We start from the raw sequence: 6,000 nt of genomic DNA on the forward strand, positions 1-6,000 counted from the left end.
TCTCTACTGAATTAGATTCTACACCATCATCTAAGACCATAATACCAGATGCTAATGTGGTAGGAGTGATACAGAATCAAGACCTAATCAATATCTTTAAGGAAGCCTATGCCAATGACCCTCTTTTGTCACGGCCAGCTGATGACATGCACTTAACTTTCAAAAATGGAGTGTGGTTCCATGGCCAATGCCTTTATGTGCCTAAGACTGCTAGATTAAGAGTGCTGAAACTGATGCATGACTCAAAGGTGGCAGGTCATAAAGGGGTACAGAAGACTCAGGAGTTTGTTTCGCGATTCTTCTGGTGGCCTGGCTATCAGGGGGATGTTAAGAGTTATGTCCGCTCCTGTGAGGTCTGTGCCAGGTGTAAGACACCCAGGTCTGCTCCGACTGGACTACTACAACCATTGCCGGTGCCTTCTCGTCCGTGGGGCTCCATCTCTATGGACTTCATTGTCGAATTGCCCACCTCTAAAGGAATGAACACCATTCTAGTAGTGGTTGACCGATTAACCAAGGCTGCTCATTTCATACCCTGTTCTGGACTACCATCTGCGAAGGACACCGTGGAGTTAATTATTCAAAATGTCTTTCGGCTACACGGGGTCCCCGATGAGGTCATTTCAGACCGAGGAGCCCAATTTATGGCAAGATTCTGGCAAGGATTTTGCTCGGCATTGGACATCAAGGTCTGCTTGTCATCTGCTTATCATCCACAGTCAAATGGCCAGACTGAACGGACTAATCAAACCTTAGAACAGTACCTGCGTTGTTTCATCAGTCATTTGCAGGATGATTGGCTGGATCTTCTCCCTCTGGCGGAGTTCTCTTACAACAACTCCCAGAGTGCCTCCACAAAGATGTCACCCTTCTATGCCAATCTGGGGTTCCATCCCAAGATTCTGCCGAGACTCCCAGTTGATGTCGCCATGCCAGCAGTTGCAGAACGTGTGGCAACTCTTCAGCGAAACTTGGATGTGCTGAAGGAAACTTTGACCTCAGCCCAGGAGAGATATAAAAGATCAGCTGATCAGTATCGTAGACCAGCACCCAGGTTCAAAGTAGGAGATTCTGTCTGGCTCTCCACTAAAAATTTAAAACTGAGAGTACCCTCTCCAAAGCTCGGACAGAAGTTTGTGGGTCCATTCAAAATAAGTGCCATTATAAATGCAGTGGCTGTTCGGCTAAAGCTCCCCAAGACCATGAAGGTCCATCCAGTATTCCATGTCTCTCTACTGAAGGCTGCTGTCCCTAATCCGTTCCCGGGTCGCTCTGCCCAACCACCCGATCCGGTTTTGATTGATGGTGAGGAACAATTTGTGGTGGAAGAAATTCTCGACTCTAGGATCCATAGGAACCGGCTACAATATTTAGTCAAGTGGGAAGGGTATCCAACCGAAGAAAATTCTTGGGAACCTGTGAACAATATTAATGCTCCCCGTTTGGTGTCAGAGTTCCACCGAAGACAGCCCGGAAAGCCTGGCCAGAGGGCGTCCGGAGGCCGCTCCTGAGGTGGGGGTAGTGTTAGGATCCAGTCCTGGTTTTATGTTTTGCTGTGATTTTGGGCATGTCTGCCTCTTTGCAAGATGGCCACCGCAGCTTCAGTGGCCATCTTACCTGCTCTCTGAGGCTATAATAATGTGTGCACCTGTGCCCCTCCCTGCCTGAGTATCAGTTAGAACTTAGCTTCTGTCTGCCTCTAGCTTACAGACTCTCCTGTTTGTATATTGCTGCGGTCCTCTTATTCCAGAGTCCTGCTACTAGACCTCCTGATTATTACTACTGCTGCACATGGGATCACTCTGCTGTTTAAACTCCTCAGCAAGGTTTACCTAGTGCTACACATCCTGCCTGCTGTCTGTCAGCGGCGCTGCCGCTCACCTACCCAGGACCCGCTCCTGCTGTGTGCTATCTTCCTACAGACCTGTTAGTGGAACAGCCGCTTACCAACTCCAGCTCTGCTGAACCACACTCTGCTCACCTGCCGGACATCATCCAGCGCTGCTGCAACAAAACGTGAGTCTGCATATACTTACTGTGACTGTTATCTGCTGTGTACACCCCTACCAGCCATAGGCTTCCACAAAGTATCCACACAAAGTGTAACACATACTATTAAAGACCTGATTAAAAGAGAGTGGAACAACCCAGACAGAAAGTTCTTCGTGCCCAGGGCAATGAAGCGCAGGTATCCCTTTAATGAAGAGGAGACAGCTGTTTGGGATAGAGCCCCTAAAGTGGATGCACCTTTAGCGAAGATAGCTAAGAAAGGGGTCCTGCCTTTTGATGACTCTGCTACCCTAAAGGACCCTATGGACAAAAGAGCAGAGGTCTACCTTAAAAAAGGTTGGGAGGCAGCTGCTGCTTCTTTTAAGCCTCTTGTTGCGGCCACATCTGTAGCCAGATCTATGGACATTTGGATTGAGGAACTAACCGCAAAGATTAGGGACGATGCCCCTAAGGAAGAGTTATTGGCTGCCCTCCCCAATATTAGCCAGGGAGCCAAGTTTCTATCGGAAGCCTCAGCAGATACCTTAAAACTAAATGCCAAATTTGCTGCCTTATCCAACTCTGCAAGGCGTACAGTTTGGCTAAGGGACTGGAAAGGGGACATTACTTCAAAGGCAAAACTATGTGCCGTACCCTGTGAGGGGGAATTTCTCTTTGGTTCCACCCTTGATGCAGTCCTTGAGAAAGCTTCAGATAGAAAGAAGGGCTTTCCAGTGGTACCCCAGCCTCCCAAAAGTAATTATAGGGGCAGAGGTAGGGGTGTTCAGCGGGGAGGCCCTTCAGGTAGAAGGGAATGGAGGACCTCTAGAAGGGGTAGAGGGCTGTTGTTCAATCCTGCTGATTCTGCCAAAAAACCCAATCCCCAATGACGCCAGGCCCCGGTGGGTGGTCGCCTTTCGCTATATAGCCAGGAGTGGGATAAAATATCATCCAGTAAGAATATTTTGAACACAATAAAGGATGGTTTAAAAATTTCGTTTGTGTCCCCTCCAGGCAGTAGATTTGTCACCACTCAATTCCGGGATCCAGAGCGTCAACAGGCCATGGAACTTGAGGTGCAGTCTCTCCTGGATAAACAGGTATTGGTCGCTGTACCAGCGGAAGAGAGGGGAGCAGGCTTCTACTCCACTCTCTTCCTGGTCAGGAAGCCAAATGGTACCTTTCGTACCATAATTAATTTAAAGCCCCTTAACAAGTTCCTTACCTATGAAAAATTCAGAATGGAAACTATATCTTCAGCCATTCTGAATCTTTCTAGAGATTGCTCCATGGCGACCCTTGACCTCAGGGATGCGTACTATCACATTCCAGTTCACCCAGAACACCAGAGATTCCTCAGGGTTGCGGTGTGGTTCAAGGGCTCCTTCCTCCACTTACAATACAGGGCCATGCCTTTCGGTATTTCACAGGCCCCCAGAATATTCACAAAAGTTATGGCAGAGGTGATGGCACATGTAAGGGAACAAGATATCATCATTGTTCCATACTTAGATGATTTTCTCCTGGTGGCTGATTCTCCGGAGATCTTACAATCTCAGATCACACAGGCGGAAGTCATTTTTAAGAAATTAGGATGGGAAATAAATGAGGAGAAATCAGTCAAGACCCCTTCTCACACCTGCCAATTCTTAGGAATTCTCCTAGATTCCCGTGTTCAGAAATGTTTCCTACCTGCTAGTAAAGTGACCCAGTTACTGACTAAAATAGAACACCTCATGTACAGTCAGAGCACTACAGTCAGAGAGGCCATGTCAGTTCTAGGTCTAATGACCTCTTGCATTCCCGCAGTCCCCTGGGCCCAGTATCATTCCAGAACACTGCAGACACAGATCCTCTCTCAATGGGATAGATCTACAGACTCCTTAGACTCTCTATGTGTTCTCTCTCCACAGACAGTACGTTCCCTAAATTGGTGGACCCAGAGAAAAAATCTGGAAAAGGGGGTTCCCTGGGTACGCTCAGACGAAGTCATCCTAACTACCGATGCCAGCCCTCGGGGCTGGGGAGCCTACACAACAGACATCATGCTCCAGGGGTTATGGAAGCCAGAGGAAGCTGCCTTGTCTCAGAACGTCAGAGAGCTGAGGGCAGTCTTCATGTCCCTATCCCAGGCCCTACCCCTTCTAAGAGACAGACATGTAAAGGTCCAGTCAGACAACTCATCGGTAGTAGCGTACATAAATCACCAGGGGGGCACAAGATCCAGAGAGCTAATGAGAGTCGCACACTTCATCTTCAGACTGGTAGAACCTCATCTCTCCTCCCTCACAGCACTACATCTAAAGGGGTCAGAGAATGTAAAAGCAGACTACCTGAGCAGACACCAGTTAAACCAGGGGGAGTGGAGCTTGTCAGTAGAAGTGTTTCAGCAGATCTGTGCCAAATGGGGTCTTCCAGTAATAGATCTCTTCGCCTCCAAAGCGAACAAAAAGGTAGAGAGGTTCTTCTCCCTGAGCCCATCAGACAACCCGATAGGGATAGATGCGCTAGCCCATCCTTGGAATCAGGGACTCCTGTATGCCTTCCCCCCGTTCAGGATGATCCCCAGAGTTCTCAGGAAGGTCAGGCAGGACAAAGCTCTGGTCATCATGATAGCGCCATTCTGGCCCAGGAGGGTGTGGTTCTCTTGGTTGAGGGTCATGTCAGTTACAGATCCCTGGGTTCTACCAGAGACTCCGGATCTTCTCAGTCAGGGTCCAATTTACCATCCGGAAGTCAAGAATCTCCACCTGACAGCATGGCTATTGAGAGGCAGATCCTCATAGACAGGGGGCTTTCAGAGCAGGTCATCACCACCCTCCTGGCCAGTAAAAAGAGAGTCACATCAGAGATATATCTTAGAACTTGGAGAGCATTTTGTAGGTTTGTAAACAAACCCATTAATGTATTAGTTCCACCAGATATCCCAGTAGTACTAGATTTCCTACAGGAAGGTCTAAATAAGAGATTAAGGCCTAGTACTATTAGGGTCCAGATTTCAGCTCTTAGTTCCCTCTTTGACTTTAAACTGGCGGAACATCCCTGGGTTAGGAGGTTCATGAGGGCAACAGATAGAATCTTCCCTTCCATCAAGCCCAAGCTCCCACCGTGGGATTTGAATCTAGTTCTCTCCCAGCTAACAGAACCTCCGTTTGAACCCTTAGCAGATCTCTCCATCAAGATTCTCTCTCAGAAGTTAGCCTTCCTTTTAGCTATTACCTCGGCCAGGAGAGTAGGAGAAATATCAGCTTTCTCCATTCAGCAACCCTATATGTCTATTAGAGAGGATAGGGTGATACTATCTCCAGACCCAGCCTTCCTTCCCAAAGTAGTTTCTGATTTCCACAGATCCCAAGAAGTGGTACTCCCCTCATTCTGCCCCAACCCCTCTAATGAGGGGGAGTCTCGTTTTCACTGTCTAGATGTCAGGAGATGTCTTATTCATTATCTACAGAATACAGAACAGTGGAGGCTTTCCAATAATATTTTAATACTCTTTCAGGGAAAGAATAGAGGGAAGGCTGCATCTGCCCAGGTGATAGCTAAGTGGATTAAGAACACCATTTCCTCTGCCTATATAACCGCAGGTATCGAAGTACCATCAGGGTTCGGAGCTCACTCTACCCGTTCAGTAGCCACATCCTGGGCAGAGAGAGCCTCAGTGTCTATTGAGCAAATATGCAGGGCTGCTACGTGGAGCTCCCCCCATACCTTTTTTAAGCATTATAGGCTCCAGTTATCCTCTCAAGAAGACTTAATCTTTGGGAGAAGGGTATTGCAGGCAGTGGTCCCACCCTAGGCGTAATTCCTATTCTAGTCTCCATGGGTGCCGTCATAGGGCGAGAGGGAAAACATGAATTACTAACCGGTAATTGCTTTTCCTCGAAGCCCATGACGGCACCCGCCTAATACCCTCCCTAATATTGTATATATTGACCTTACACTAGTAGTAAGACTTTGTATTGAGATAGTCATATAAGAAGTATTATATGATATTAAACTAGTAGAAGT

Source organism: Dendropsophus ebraccatus, chromosome 3 (genome assembly GCF_027789765.1).
Source record: "Dendropsophus ebraccatus isolate aDenEbr1 chromosome 3, aDenEbr1.pat, whole genome shotgun sequence".
Lineage (NCBI taxonomy): Eukaryota > Metazoa > Chordata > Amphibia > Anura > Hylidae > Dendropsophus > Dendropsophus ebraccatus.